The sequence below is a fragment of the Chionomys nivalis genome, chromosome 1 (genome assembly GCF_950005125.1).
Source record: "Chionomys nivalis chromosome 1, mChiNiv1.1, whole genome shotgun sequence".
Lineage (NCBI taxonomy): Eukaryota > Metazoa > Chordata > Mammalia > Rodentia > Cricetidae > Chionomys > Chionomys nivalis.
In genome coordinates this window covers 110,591,822-110,608,843 of record NC_080086.1, presented here as the reverse complement: position 1 = coordinate 110,608,843, position 17,022 = coordinate 110,591,822, and the positions used below count along the sequence as shown (strand labels likewise).

Sequence of the window (17,022 nt, the reverse complement as noted above, 5' to 3'; positions counted from 1 at the left end):
GTGTTGCAACCATCCGCGCCCCTGATTGGACAGTTCGGTGTCTTTTAGTAATATGGTCCCCGATTGGCGAACTGTACTCAGTCCGCGAAAATTATCAAAACAATTTAGGAAAGCTCAGCTGCAAGTCCTGACTGCCCGCTCTCTAAGAAGAACGCGAACTTCTGTGAATTCAAAGCCATTCAGGGCTACATGGTGCGATCCTGACCCAAAACGAAACAAAGAAGCCCGGCATGGTGGTAGGCATTTCTAATTGGGATCTCTAAGTGGAGGCTAGGCTGGTCCAGAGAACTAGTTCCAGGACAGACCATACATAGTACCAGAGAAAAGCTGTCTCGGAAAACCAAAACAAGTAAGGAAGCAAAAATAAACAACAAAACAAAAGCTCTAACATATTATCCGTCCCGTGTGGAATGAACCTGTTCCATTTCGGGATTTCACTGCATTGTAAGACGACACAATCTGGGATTTGGAATGCACTCACTCACTGCCTAGAACACCCAGTATTCGCCACCTGCCCTTTCCATAAAGATGGAGCTTTAAGTTTGCTCATCCATTCCAATCTTTTTCCCCCAAAGGAAAACAGCAGGTCTTCTGGGTAGAAACAGGCCCCTAGTAGGTTCAAGCACAGGAAACACGTGTGGCGCTTGATAGGAAAACCCATAAAGATTATGGTTGAGGTAAAGAAAAGTTCATGACTTTCTCACACTTCATGTCTAAGTGTATCCCTCTTTTGTCAATATAATTAAAACATACCAACAAGGGACTACTGTTATTCAATGGGTGTATAAAATAGACACACATACTAGAGGTCCTTAACTAAGAATTCAGAGATATGAAAAGAAACCCCTGAATTTCAAAAAAGGTGGGTTTTGTTGTTGTTGTTGTCGTCTTTTTGTTTTGCTTTTTGACCATGACCATGAAGAAAGCCTCCATTCACTAGAGTATATACCCCCAAACCTCTGGATCTCACAGACTACTAAGAAAGAGTCCCACAATGGGCAGTCTCTAATGATGATGCAGACACACCAAACGATTTATCTTTGGGAACTTACCTTACCAGCTATTGCTTCCAGAGCCATGAAATAATTCTTTCAAAACTAAGATAATCGCCAGAATTATAATGTCACTCACACCCACATTAGATTTACCTATTTTATTTTGTCATTATTGGGGAAGGGGGAGACTCTTTCTGCAACTAAAGGGAAGCTCTCATCCCTGCTGGGTAAGGCTTTCCAGGACTACTATGCTAGTTCTGAAATATATATAATAATTTTTTGGAATGACTTACATGCTGCACTCTAGTTGTGGATGGCTTTAAAGTACAAAAATCTAGTAGTTACTCACACCTATGAGGCTGGGTGTCTCAACTGGCCTTCTGTATATGGTGGAATCCCAAAGAAGTAGACTTCAATGCCAGTGAAGAGATGGATGTGCTGACAAGCGAAGGGCAAGCTGGCAAAGAACAGACACATCCCATTCCTTCTGCCCTTGTCTTTATATAGGCTTCTGCTGGCGGCCAGCACCAACAGTGAACAGGTCCCAGAGAGGATGGAAGAAGGATCAGGCAAGGGGAGCACTGAGTCAGACACCCAAACTTTGTAACTCAGACTGACTAGCAACCATAAACTTTCTTATTTATACCGATTTTAAAGTCATTCATGATTTCTCAAGAGACACAGATCACAGTATTTTGTTTCGGGCATATGTTACTAGCATGCCCAGGGTTACAGGTTAGGCACAGACAGAGTAGATTTTATCAACAATACATATCCCTATTCCTAGAATTTTACAGAACATTTCAGCTTAGGCAAGCATAATAAAGCAGCCAGTTCTCAGGCTGGCAGCAATTTGAGGTTTCAAGATGTTTGAGATACTATCTGAATCAGTGCAGGTAACTCCTCAGGCTTTGAGCAGAGTGTTGTTAGCTGTTGGTGGTCAATCCTATTACTTGCAAATTAGCCTAAGCCTGACTTAGGAACCATTGTAGCTGATATTCAACCTTTGTAATATTTGCATTCATAACCTTATAAGAATTTGTTAAATAAAATAATTGTTTCATTTCTAAATTAGGTAGCATCACAGCAACATGATGTAATCCAAGCTTTTTAGGAGTGACAAATCTTAATAACTTAATCTTCTTATATTCTTCTATACCATTCTTATACCACCTATAAATGCTTTTGTTATCCTTGTCATTCTAGTTCTTATTGCTGAATTCTTTTTATTTTATTTATTTATTTATTTATTTATTTTATTTTATTTTATTTTATTTTATTTTTGAGACAGGGTTTCTCTGTGGTTTTGGAGCCTGTCCTGGAACTAGCTCTGTAGACCAGGCTGGTCTCGAACTCAGAGATCCGCCTGCCTCTGCCTCCCGAGTGCTGGGATTAAAGGCGTGCGCCACCATCGCCCGGCTTGCTGAATTCTTTTTAGAAGACACACACACACATATGCCTCTACCTTATAGGTTGTGTTTCTAAGAATTTCTAGGTATACTGTAAAAAGAGTTCTATGTGCTCTTGTCTGCAGCCAATCCTACTATCCTGCTGAACCTTGGCCAGCCTCTTCTGAATTCATATAGTTCTATTTTGTTCTTTAGTTTGCATAGGGGCAGATAACAATCTCCAAGGCACAGGGAAGACCCCCCCCCCTTAAGAAGGGCCAACTAAGGTCACTACCCTGAAAACAGGGGGTAGTATGTTCAGGACTTTTTCAGGGGGATACAGAAACAATTTTCTCAGAAAAGACATAGGTGAACTATTATGTTAATAGCTCCCCAAGAGTATAACACACAGAGATTCAAATCAAAAGTTAAGGGCATCAGTTAGCATCAGCTTTCCTGGAACTTTGTCAAGCAGCTATGCTGCCTTCATGACTTTCACAATTCCCATAGGAGATGGCCGTGCCAGGTTTCCAGCAGAAGGTGTGGCCCAGAATAAAGGTGTTTCTTCCAGCCTCAAGGTCTGAATTTAAGGTGTGTATCAACCATCAGCCTCAAGAGACAAACCAAAGGTATGTTGTCTTCTTTCCTCAAGATCCGGATCAGAAGTGTACCCTCCATTTCTGGATTATAGCTCATTCCTGATATGGTCCAGCTGATAACCAAGATTAGCCATCACATTTTTCTAGATTGATACAATGTGCACAGGTGATGGCTCAAGGACCCTGTCTTTTTTTGTAGCATAATGGAGTAATAACCATTCTGTCAATTATTCTTCTCCATCTACTCCCCAAACACTTAGGAAAACAGGCTCTCTCAGATCACAGCATTTCCGTCATTTCCTTGACTGCATATGTGGCCTGACAGGACTCTATATTTGTGAAGATTGTGAGTCATGACTCCTACCAATAGATAGAACTCTTAGCAAATTCCCATTTAAACAATAAGTAAAGCCCAGTCCTTCACTGAGTTTACATTTTTATATTATTTTATTGGTAATTCTCTATTTAGATCTGTACCCCATTTTTAAAAAATTGTTTTTTTAATAATAAGGCCACCAGAGATGTGGTCTTATTATGTAGCACAGACTGAAATTTGAAATTTATGCCCCAGCAATGCTGAGGCATGCATGGGCAGCCCATATACTGCGGTTCTGTTGAACTTGTCCATAATGGGTTTCATGGTCTAAGTTGATGAGGATGACTGACCAGATCTCTTCCTCAAGAGGGCACCAGATCTCATTACAGATGGTTGTGAGCCACCATGTGGTTGCTGGGAATTAAACTCAGGACCTTTGGAAGAGCAAGCAGTGCTCTTAACCTCTGAGTCATCTCTCCAGCCCTAAAAATTTGTTTTTATTGAGCTATATATATATTGTATATTTTGGATAGTAGCCCTTCACCAGATGTAGAGTTGGTGAAAATCTTTTCCATTCTTTAGGCTACTGTATTATGCTATTGACAGTGTCCTTTGCTTAAAGACACTTTTCCATTCATGAGGTCCCATTTAGTAACTGTTGTTGACCTTAGTGCCTACTACAAGTGTTCTACTGTGTCAATGTGTTCAAAGCAATTCCTTACTTTCTCTTCTATCATGTTCAGTGTATCTGGTTTTGTGTTGAGGTCTTTGATCCACTTGCACTTGAGTTTTGTGCAGGGTGATAGATATGAACCTATTTGCATTCTTCTACATGCTGACATTGGGTTAGGTCAGCACCATTTGTTGAGGGTGTTGTTCTTTTCTCCAGTGTGTATTTCAGGCTTCTGTATCAAAAAGTCCATATATGTGTCTATATATGTGTGGATTTACATCTGGGTCCATTGGTTAAAGTGCCAGTTTTTATGCACATACCTTGCAGGTTTTATCATTATTACAGATGGAAATCAGAAATGGTGATAACTCTGGTAGTTCTTTTATTGCTCAGGGTTGCTTCAGTTATCTTGAATTTTTTCCCCCATGAAATTGACTATAGTTCTTTCAAGGTCTATACAAAATTGTGTTTTAGTTCTCACAAGAGCTGGGCCTCTTTCCAAGCCAGCACTCTGTAAGGGCAAGCCATGTTCAGCTCGAGCACCAAGATAGTCAAACCCAATGGCGAGAAGCTGGACGAGTTCGAGTCCGGCATCTTTCAGGCGCTGCTTGAGCTGGAGATGAACTCTGATCTTAAAGCACAGCTGCGGGAACTCAACATCACCGCAGCCAAGGAAATTGAAGTTAGTGGTGGCCGGAAAGCCATTACAATTTTTGTACCAATTCCTCAACTGAAATTCTTCCAAAAAATCCAAGTTTGGCTGGTTTGTGAATTGGAGAAAAATTTAGCAGGAAGCATGTAGTCTTCATTGCTCAGAAAAGGATTCTGCCCAAGACAACTTGGAAAAGCCATACGAAAAATAAGCAGAAGCACCCCCAGAAGCCGCACGTTCACCGCAGGGCATAATGCCATCCTTGAGGACTTGGTCTTCCAGAGTGAGATTGTGGGCAAGAGGTTTCTTGTGAAACTGGACGACAGCCGACTCATAAAGGTTCATTTAGATAAAGCACAGCAGAACAACGTGGAGCACAAAGTGAAAACTTTTTCCAGTGAGTATAAGAAGCTAACAGCAAGGATGTTAATTTTGAATTCCCAGAGTTTCAGTTGTAAAGAAAATGACTGAATAAATTGTCATTCATAGTGAAAAAAAATGTGTTGTAATTTTGATGGAAATTTCAGTGAATCTGTAAATGGGCTTTGGTAGGATGACTATTTTTTCTATGTTAATTCTACCAATCCACAAGCATGAGAGATTTTTCCATCTTCTGTATCTTTCTTCAAACACTTGAAGTTTTGTTGTACGAGTCCTTCATTGCTTGGTTAGTGTTACTCCAAGATAGTTTATATTGTTTACATCTGTTGTAAATTGTGTTGCTTCCCTGATTTCTCTCTCAGTCCATTAGTCATTTGTATGTAGGAGGGCTACTTACTTTTTGACTTCATCTTGTATCCAGTGGCTAAGAAACACTTTTTAAAAATGTTCAGGATCCTAGACCACAAGTTCAGCTCATGCTGATGAGGATCTAGAGCAAGGGAACCCTCCTCCATTGCTCATGAGAATGGAAACTAGTACAACCACTATGAAAATTAATATAGCAGTTCCTCACAAAATTGGGAATCAATCTACCTCAAGACTCAACTATACCACCCTGGGGCATAAACCTACAGGATGCGCCATCCTATCACAAGGACACTTGCTCTACTTTGTGCATAGTGACTTTATTCATAACATCTAGAAATAGCCTAGATGTCCTTCAACCAAAGAATGTATAAAGAAAATGTGGTAAAGCTGGGCTGTGGTTGTGCACACCTTTAATCCCAGCAGGAGGCAGAGGCAGGTGGATCTCTTTGAGTGCAAGGCTAACCTGATCAACAAGAGCTAGTTCCAGGACTGGCTCCAAAACAACACGGAGAAACCCTGTCTTAAAAAAAAAAAAAAGAAAGAAAGAAATATATTTCACACTTTCAAACACCTGATTTTTGACAAAGAAGTAAAATATATCAAATGGAAAAAAGAAAGCATATTTAACAAATGGTGCTGGCATAACTGGATATCAACATGTAGAAGAATGAAAATAGACCCATATCTATCACCATGCACAAAACTCAGGTCTAAATGGATCAAAGACTTCAACATAAAGCCAACCACACTGAACCTCATAGAAGAGAAAGTGGGAAGTACGCTTGAACACATTGGTACAGGAGACCACTTCCTAAATATAACCCCAGCAGCACAGACACTGAGAACAACAATTAATAAACGGAGCCTCCTAAAACTGAAAAGCTTCTGTAAAGCAAAGGACATGGTCAACAAGACAAAATGACAGCCTACAGAATGGGAAAAGATCTTCACCAACCCCACATCAGACAGAAATCTGATCTCCAAAATATACAAAGAACTCAAGAAATTGGACATCAAAAGAACAAATAATCTAATAAAAAATGGCAGAGGAATCTAAAATGGCTGAAAGACACTTAAGAAAATGCTCAGCATCCTTAGTCATGATAGAAATGCAAATCAGAACAACTCTGAGATTCCATCTTATGCCTCTAAGAATAGCCAAGACCAAAAACACTGATGACATCTTATGCTAGAGAGGTTGTGAAGTAAAGGGAATACTCGTGCATTGCTGGTGGGAGTGCAAGCTGGTACAACCCCTTTGGATATCAGTGTGACGATTTCTCAGAAAATTAGGAAACAACCTTCCTCAAGGATCCAGCAATACCACTTTTGCGTATATAGCCAAAGGATGCTCAATCGTGCCACAAGGACATGTGCTCAACTATGTTCATAACAGCATTGTTTGTCATAGCCAGAATCTGGAAACAACCCAAATGTCCCTTGACTGAAGAATGGATAAGGAAAATGTGGTACATTTACACAATGGAGTACTACACAGTAGAAAAAAAATAACATCTTGAAATCTGCAGGAAAAGGGATGGAGCTAGAAAACATCATTTTGAGTGAGGTAACCCAGACACAGAAAGACAATTATCACATGTACTCACTCATAGGTGGTTTTTAAACATAAAGCAAATAAAACCAGCCTACAAGCCACAATCCCATAGAACTTAGATGACAATGAGGACTCTAAGAGAGACAAACATGGATCTAATGTACAAGGGAAATAGAAAAAGACAAGCTCTCCTGAGTAAATAGGGAGCATGGGGACCCTGGGTGAGGGTGGAAGGGGAGGGGAGAGGCAGGGAGGGGAGCAGAAAAAAATGTAGACCTCAATAAAAATGAATAAAAAAAAGAAAAAAGAAAAAGTGTGGTATATTCACACATTGGAGTATTCCTGAGTTTTTAGAGAAAATTAGAGCATGGAATTTTCAGGCAAAAGAACGAGAATCCTGAATGAGACAACCTAGACTCAGAAAGACTAGCCTGATATGGACTCACATGTAAATGGATATTAGCTGTATCTTACTTTTGATTTTTATTGCTATGAAGAGATACTATAACCACAGCAACTCTTATACAGGAAACATTTAATTATGGTGGCTTGCTTACAGTTCAGAGGGTGAGTCCATCATGGTAGGGAACATGGGAACTTTTAGGCAGGCATGGTGCTGGAGAAATAGTCAAGTGTCCTACATCTTGCAAGCAACAGGAAGTCTACTGCCTATCATAGTGAGTGAAGATTGAGAACAATAAACCTCAAAGCCCACGCCTGCAGTGACACACTTGCTCCAATAGGACCATGCCTACCCCAACAAGGCCTTATCTCCTAATAGTGTCACTCACTTTGGATGTCATTTTCCTTCAAACCACCACAAGCTGTTAAGTAAAGAACAATCATGCTGCTATACACAAATCCACAAACCTAGAGAGGCTAAGTAACAAGGAGAGATCTGGTGAGGATTCATAGATGTGTCTGAGAAGGAAAAATGGAAAAGATTTTGTGGTAGACTGGGGACAGGTATGGATGGTAAAAGTAGGGATCAGGTTGGAAGGTATATGGAGAATAGAGGAAGAGATGATTGAAAGAGGGGGGCACTTAGGGAAGGATGTGGAAACCTAGTGGAGTGGCAACTTTTGAAACCTCTGATGTTGACCAAAGCAAGGACTCCTAAAAATGGAGGATATGGAGCCTTAACTAGCCATCTTCTTTAACAAGGCAAGCATTCCAGTCATGGGACTGGGGTGCCAACTCAATCACAAAACCTTCAACCCAAAACTATCCTACGTTTTAGATGTTCTGGATCAACAATGGTTCAGAGCTTGTGGGAGTGGCCAACTAATGACTATTGTAACTTGAGGTCCAAGCTATGGGAGCAAGCCCTTGTCGTATACTGTCTGGATGGCCAGGAACCAGAAGCTGGATGGCTCAGAGATGTAAAGTAGAATCAAACATAACTGATAAAAAAGGAAAGAAAGAAAAAAGAAGGAAGCAAGAAAAAGTCAATGAAATTATTCCTAACAATATTCTATTATATTCATAGACTGATGGCTAGCCCAACTGCCACCAGAGGTGCTTCTTCCAGCAGCTGACGGGAGCAGATGCAGAGACCCCCAGCTAAACTTAAGGCCAATCTTGAGAAACCCTACAGAATAGGGGGGAAAGAATTGTAGGAGTCCAGTGGAACAGGCACACAGAATCAACTGCACAGGTTCATAGGGGTCACAGAGACTGTAGCAGTAATAATGGAGCCTGCATGAAACTGCATTATGGCAACCATCGGTGGTTGTTTAACTTGTTCGTTTTTGTGGACCTCCTAACTGTAAGAGTATCTCTGATTTTTTATTGTTCTTGGGACCCTTTTACTCCTGTTTGGTTGCCTCACCCAGACCTGGTATGAAGGCATTTGGGCACTACAATGATCTCCTTGTGGTGAGGAAGCTTGGCCCAGTTGACCATCACGGTGCCCTGAGTGAGAAAGGGAGACCCACACACAAGCCTGGGACTGCCCACTCTCGGCTACAGAGAAAACATGGGTCTACCCAATAACTTTCAGCACCAGCCAGATGGGCACTATTAGAGTGAGCACAGGTACAGTATAGTGCCTTTTGGGGAGAGACAGACAGACAGACAGATAGGCAGGCAGGCAGAGAGTTGTTCAGGTCCTATGGACAGAGGCATATCTGAAGAGAAAGGAAGGAAGAAGGCTGAGACGGTGGGGGAGTTGACCCCCTTTACCAGTAGCAGTACATAGGAAAGCTTGCCCTGCACTTTGTCTGGACAGCACAGTAGAGATGACCCTGTTGATGAGAGCACAGCTGAGCCAACCCTGAGGACAAGAGCATGGGAGACCTAGCCCCACCCCTCATATTACACATGGCAGCATGGGGTGGAGAGAGATGACCTTCTTTTCTCCCTTTCTCCTCTCACTTACTCTCTGGAAGTCAATGCCTGGGGCAGGTGGGAGAGCTGGGTATGAAGTCCCAAAAGCAGGAGAGTTGTCCCTGTCCCCAACAGCTGCAGCCCTTGGGAGAGCAGGCCTTGCAACTCACCAGGGAACTACAATGTAGGTCAGGAATCTCTTTCTAAAAATAAAAAGGGGAAATAGTAAAGTGATAGAATAAAAGGATATGTTACAAAATCAACTAAATCAAGTTTTAAACTAAAAAAAACAGCCTCTAGTCTTAAATATTTTACATTGGTGTGGATTTTGTATATTGATACAAATTTAAGGTTATTTTGTTATACTGTGTTTATGTTTCTATATGTAGGTCATTTAACAATGAAATGTACATTTCTAGCCCTTGAAAGCTATTATTATAAACTATTTAAGATAATTAAGAAAAGCAGGTTTATAGTCATCTATAACAATGAAACTTGTAGTGATGTTAGGGATGTTTTCAAGGTCAAACAGATATATTTTACATAGATAGGTCTTCAAACACTTCAAAGATGTACAGACTATGGCATTTAAGATGTTTTAAAATCTAAGGATTTTTATGACAGTGAGATATATCTGCTTCTGGCACCACTAATTTACTTCAAAAAAGGATGATGGGCATTGAAGAACCTACATATGGAGTTTGCTTTCATTGTGGCAAAATTAGCCACTGGGCAAAAAAACTTCCCTTGTCTCAACTACTGGCAGTATGCTGTCCAATTTTGACAAGCAGGACACAAAAGAAAATGACTGCCAAACTTTGCCAAGACAAGGTAGGGGAGTCCTTCAAAATTCCTGCTTTACAGAAAAGTCTGTCAGATATTCTGGGCCTATGGGCCAAAGATGGATGCCTCACCTTTGCAGAGGAACCTTGGTTAACTCTTGAGGCAGCCAGCTGCCTCTGTCATTTCTATGGTTTTATAAATAGCTTGCAATGACCTTCTATTTATTCAGGTAATATTATAACCTTCTTGGTTCTAAGACTAGATAGTTATAGTTTTCCTTGTTACCAAATTCAGAAAAAAATTACATAAAAGATGAAAAGTTTGTAAGGTTGAAAAACTTAAAAGCTTATAAATTGTTTATCTAAGAAAATTTTTGAGGTCTACAAAGATATTTTTAGGATAATAATACAAGTTATGATAGAAAATGGTTTAGGTATGAAACTTTAGATTTATCAAGATAGGATAGATAATAGAGAATTTTCTCTGAATATGCCAAATTTAAATGGACTAGAAATTATGAATGTAATTCTTAGCTAATAATTGCCCTTATAGTATATTATTTTACTATGTTAGAGTTAAAATCTTTTTTTTATTAAGACAAAAAAGGAGAAATGTTTTGGGATATGTTTACACTGTTTGACAATGTCTGATGTAATAAAAGGCTAAAAGTTCAATAACTAGGTGGAAGGCATAGGTGGTATATCTGGGAAGAGAACAGAAGAGAAGAAGGAATCTAGGCATATACTAGATGCCAAGGAAACCCAGAAATGAAGCAGGAGGTTTAAGATGGAAAAGAGGTAATGCCATGTGGTAGAACATAAATAAATGAAAATTGGTTAATTTAAGTCATAAGAGCTGGTTAGAAACAAGCCCAAGGTATAGGCCAAACTTACATAAATAATAAGGAATCTCTGTGTCATTATTTGTGAGCTGGCAGCCCAAAGGAAAGTGTGATTACACCCGTAGAACTATCTACCATACTCACTGGTCAGTTAATTCCTTTTAGTATTAAGGTCTCTGAATGGGGGAACTGTTCTCACTCTGCCCATTTGCATTAATTATCAAAACATATTAGGGAAGTTCTGGTGCAAACCCTTAATGCCAGCATGTTGGCGGACAGTGGTCTTTTGAGAATTCAAAGCTATTCAGGGCTACACGTCTACCATAAGCCTAGCATAGTGGCATGTGTATTTTAATCCAAGCAACCCTGAGGCAGAAGCAGCAAGATCACTGAGTTGGAGACTAGCCTATTCTAGAGAGTTAGTTCCTTGGCAGCCAAGATTACTCAATAAAACCATGTCTCTAAAACCAACACAAAGAAATAAATAAATAACCCAAACAGAAAATAATGAAAGAAATTCAAGAAACAATAACAAAACTGCTAACTTATTATCCTTGGGCTCTGGAAAATAAGATTTCATTTTTTTTCTAAGACAACATGCTCTAGGGGTTTGGTTCCATTTAATCCCTTCTTTACATAGCCATTATTCCCACTTAAGATTAGGTTAAGATATTTGTTAATAGTCTTTAGGGGAAAAAATCCAAGGAAACAATCTAAAGTTTTAGAAAGGCACATAGTTGAGTAAGGGACTTGCTAAGACCAGGGAACAAGAATAAAACAGTCCAATTATTAGCTGATATGCCTTCCTTGCTAGGATGGGTTAGTCATAAGGATGATCAAATCCTTATACTCATTTCTGCCTTCAGCTTCCTGATATGATTTAATTTAAAAAAACTTATTGATGATGATACCTTGAGTGTTTAAAATAGAACTCACTGATTCTTTTTCATATATAAAAGTTGAGATTTGTGACTCTTAAGATTTTTTTCATGACATTATTTTTTGAGATAAATAATGAAATAATTGATCCTTTCTTTTTAACCACAAAATGGAGCCTGCCAGTAAAATAACTGACTGAGAAAAATACCTTACTTGTTTACACGTTGTTAATCTATAACAAGATACTTGGAAATGAATGTATGTGAGTCCTTGGGACAACTTACATATGCTAACTAACCAAACTCTGGCCTGCTGGAAGAGCAAGAATTGTTCTTAACCCCTGAGCCAATGTTACAACTCCTTCATAATTCTTATAGAAGTCAACACTCTACTCCATTACACATGCCAGGTTCTTTATTGTAGTTTATGTTGTCCCTAACACTGGTGGCATTCTTCCGTTGTTCCTGAGATAGTATAGTTGCAGTGGTTGACACAAGCCAGCCTCCAACATATCCTTTGTTTACAGTAATGCTCTTTTCAACTTTTGCAGAACTCAAGTAGTTTAGAAAGACTGTAGATACAAATGTGAACGTCAGTGTGATGAAACTGGAGAAACAATTGCAAAGAATATGGTAAATGAAGACATGCCTCCCTCAATAGGAGTGTATGAAAGCTGACTGCATGTAAGAAATGTCATTGTTCATTCATTCATACAGGTGTACCTCAAAGACAAACTTTGGGGAAACAATCTGAATATATAGAAGCTGTGCTAAAGACTTTTATACATCAGAAACTTTGGAAAGGTATCAGTCATTCTGAATCATTTCAGGTACTTGAAACTTCTTCTATGGAGAAATCATGTAAAAATCATGAAGCTTGTAGGAGTCTCCCTTTTGGTCAGCCACAGGAGAGAAATCACAGGCCAGAGTTTGATGGCCAACATTCCTGTGGAGGCCTCACAAGTTCCTGTTACTCTTGATATGATCTGCTGCCCTCTTCTGGTCTCCACACATGCTTTTTGCAAAGGTGGTACACACAAGCACACATACACATAAAATAATTAATGAACATAAAAGGAGTGACCATGGACTATCTGTAACATGGAAGGGTAAGGCAAAATAAGCTTCACTGATCCAAAATATGACTTTGGTCATGGTGTTTATCACAGGAACAGAGTAGACGCTACAATAGAATTTGGCTACCAGGTTCATAGGGTACTGCTATCAGAGCTGACTGTAGTTTTAATGAGGACTGGGAGAATGCCTGGAACATTAAACTAAAAAATTCATTAAATGCTCAGAGGATAATGATCTTTTCCTGGAATCCTGAGTATAGGAATGCTGGGAATAAAGAAAAATGGAAGTCTGGCTTATATATTTCCAGGAATGATGGAGGCAACATCAAAACTCTACTGAGGCAGTTTCTGTGATATTTTACATTAAGATTCTGTGCTTTCTTGTCTTCTGGTCTTAAAGAATGATCTGGGATTAACAAGGAAACAGCATCATTTAAGAGAAATATTAAGGGATTTCAGTTAATGCATAGACAAGTGATCCAGAGCATTCCAAGCTTATATCTCAAGTTGGCTGTAGAATACAATTTGTAAGCTTTTTTTTTCCCTCACCAATAGTGCTGTTGGCATCATAAAAGCTGCTGGTTTGCAGGAGTCTTGGAAAGAAACTGAGACTAACACCATCAAAGGCCAGGGGAGGCCAGTACTGAAGGTGTAGGTTTGGTTGAATTGGAAATATCCGGATAGAAGTGGTTTTGGAGAAGTTGTGACCTGGCACAATATGGTAGAATGGTTGAAGAGACGCTAGGCCATTGTTGAAGGAGCAATGTGTTGAGCCTATGGCATACTAGAGAGGATAGTACCATGGAAAGATTTCCATTTCCAAGGACTGAAGCAACTGCGGAGTAGAGTGAATTTGGGACTATCAGACAAGTTATGTGTTCTGTGCATGGCAGAACCAAAAGGGTGGATCATGCAAGAGACATAGGAAATCAGAACATTGAAAGTGTATTCCAGATATGGGACTAGAGGTCATGATTTACAGTGTAGAGGTAGGGTTTTGCTTTGATCTGAGTCAAAGTCTGTTGCAAAATATTTAACTATGCAAAGATGTGTTACATTTGCTTGTGCTGCTGAATATTACTTTAACTGTGTAAATGTGTAATTCCTTTGTTTCTACTACCTTTGTTAATGATGTAAGGATGTGTTACATTTGTTTATATTACATTTGTTTAATTAGGAAAAGATGGGTTGTTGTTCACCGTGGCACCTGATTGGTCTAATAAAAAGCTGAATGCCCAATAGCTAGGCATGAGCAGTATAGGCAGGGCTGGTGGGGAGAGAGAATACCAAGGAAGAAGAAGAGAAGAAGAAAGGAAAGAATGAGGGAGAAAGAAAGGCAGATGCCTGGGGCCACTCAACCAGGTAGTTACTAGTCAGTAAGATGGAATAGGACATACAGAAAGAAAAGGTAAAAAGCTTGAAGACAAAATGTAGATGAAAAGACACAGGTTAATTTAAGTTATAAAAGCTAGCTAGGAATGAACGTAAGTTAAGGTAAAGCTTTCAACATTAATAAGTAGTCTTCATGTCATGATTTAGGAGCTGGTTGGTGGTCCAAAAGAAAAAGTCTTGTACAAAAGCCAGCACTGGTTTGTGCTTCTTCCTATTTAAAAAGGAGAAGTACTTAAAAACTTAAGATTTTTCAGGAACTGAAAATAGAGACCTATTGGTCTTTTAAGAGATACTGAATTGTAAAGGAGACTGAGCATTTAAACTGCATGAAATTTTTGAACACTGGGAGATTTCTAATATTAGATTATGCTTTCTATATTTTTCTAACCTATTTACTTAATTTATTTGGATTTTGGTTTTGTAGCCCTGGCTGTCCTTGAACTCAAAGATTTGCCTGACTCTGCCTCCCAAATTCTGGGCTTAAATGTGTGCATTACCACTATCTGGCTGTATTGTGATCTTAAGCGGATTTAGGGACAAACAAACATGTAAGGTTACACATTAATAGTCATGGATTTGTGTGTCACAGTGACAAGCAATAACTGTGCTGGTTTTTCTCAACTTGACATGGTTTTTCTCAACTTGACATAGCAAGGACGTCTATGTGAAAAGAAAGGGCATTAATGGAGAATATGGCTCTACCAGGTTGATATTTAGGCAAGCTATTGAAAAAATTTTCTTAATTACTGCTTGATGCAGACTGTCCCAGCCCTCTATGGGTAGTGTCCCCATAAAGAAGTGGGCCATTGTTGAAAAGGGGAGGTAGCTGGATAAGGGATGGGGCACACCAGTAAACAGCATTTCTCTATACCTCTGCTTCAGTTCCTGCCTCCAGATTCCTGTAAGGTGTGAGATACTGCTCTGGCTTCATTTTGGGATAGAACTGTGACAAGGGAGTGTAAACAAAAATGAACTCCAACCTAGAATTTTTTTTTTGTTGTTACAGGAAAAGAAAGCAAAGAAAATACAGCACTTACATTCAAAACCTCAAAATAACATATAGAAAGACAGTAACTACTTTAGGACATAAAAGGCAGGTTTTGTGCAACAAAGCACCAGAACAGCTCTTACAGAAATTTATGTTGCATCCCATATTGGCGATACTTATAGATTGTATAGATGAGATCAAATGACACAATTCAGTGCTCTGTTACATAAATCTATGTAGACTCATTTTTTTTCCTTAGGTGTACTTGGATCATTTGGAAGCTCTCAGTTGTCCCATGATTCCAAAACGTTTGATATGAATTGATTTCTATTGAATATAAATTACTCCATATTTCTGCCGAGATCTTTGTAGCCTTCTTTAAGATACTCTTCTGATTTCTCTGGAAGTAAACAAAAAAATCATTATGACATATTCAACATTAAAAGAACTTTTACAAGCTAGGTCTTATGACATAGGTATGATCACTAAATTCACTATATATTCCCTTTAAGAATTCAAATCACACCACTACAAATATAAGCAGGACACAGCTGTTCTCTGACTGAATAAGCAATGGAAGGATACTCGGATTTTACCTATGGAGATCAAATGTTTCCTCAACCACATCTCTGTAGAACTTCTTTTAACTAGACTCCAGGAAAGCCCACTGTCCTATGGTGAAATTTATAACCACATCCTCAAGGGTCCTTGGCTTTTAAGACAGTGCACATATTAGAATGGTTAGTCTTAACAGGCAGACTGACATGATACAGAATCTTCTACCATAGATGTTTCTTAAGAAACCTTATAATGGTTTGAAAAAAATGCATCCAAAGGAAGTGTTCCTATTAAGAGGTGTGGCTTTGTTAGAGAGGGTCTGGCCTTGCTGGAGGAAATGTGTCATTGTGGAGGTGGGCTTTGAGGTCTCATATATACTCATGCCACATTTAGTGTCTCAGACCAATTCCTATTGCCTGTGAGTCAAGATGTGAGAATTCACAGCTCCTTCTCCAGCACCATGTCTGCCTGCATGCTGCCTTGCTTCCAGCCATGATGATGCTGGACTAACACTCTGAACTGAAAGGGAGCCAACACAATTAAATATTTTCCTTTTTAAGAGTGGCCATGATCATGGTGTCTCTTCACAGCACTAAAAACTGTAAGACACACCTCTAAGTGATTATGTACATATGTCTAACTGAAGACCACCTGTGGGATGCTATCTTCATAACCTGATGTAATATATAGGAAGACCCATTGTCTCCGTTACTTTCTAATGCTGTGAAAAACCATCATGACAAACTAAGTAGTATAAAGGACAGCATTCAGTCAAGGCTTGCTTATAATTTCAGAGGGTCAGTCAGTGATTATCATGAAGAGAAGCAGGCATGCAAGGAACTGGAGCAGTATCTGAATACAAGAAGGAATTTCCTGACAGAATGTTTTAAAATTAGAAACCCAGACTAGCTTCATGTTCCCAGAAAGATAGTGCCCTTCCCTTCCCCACTTCCACCTGGGAAATTCCAAAGTACAAGGATGCCCAGCCACCTGGTGATAAAGATGCCCTTGAGTTGTAAAAACAAAGAACAAGCTGACTAAATAGGATGGGAGAGAAAACAAAGACCTTGCACCCATGCCAAACCCCCTGCTGCCGTGATTTTTGCCTTTAAAAAACTAACCCCACAAAGGAACTCTTAACTCCTCTCTCTACCTGGCTGCGAAGGGGTGTTGGAGACAAGGGTTCTGAGCCGGCTTGTAATTAAACCCTGCTTTTGCAGTCTGATCTTCTCTGGTTTCTGGTGGCCTCT

At 39.5% G+C, this 17,022-nt stretch overlaps 1 protein-coding gene and 1 pseudogene across 1 annotated transcript in view; one reads left to right on the top strand and one right to left on the bottom strand.

Moving 5' to 3' along the window:
- The first annotated feature begins 4,497 nt into the window (after positions 1–4,497).
- Positions 4,498–5,081, top strand: LOC130882014 (40S ribosomal protein S7-like; annotated as a pseudogene).
- A 7,118-nt stretch (positions 5,082–12,199) lies between these two features.
- Positions 12,200–17,022, bottom strand: part of LOC130874262 (zinc finger protein ZFP2-like) — a 42,241-nt gene continuing 37,418 nt past the window's right edge. Inside the window, exon 7 of the mRNA XM_057769307.1 lies at positions 12,200–15,614. The gene's annotated coding sequence lies outside the window, so the exon portion shown is untranslated. The remainder of the gene's footprint in view (positions 15,615–17,022) is intronic.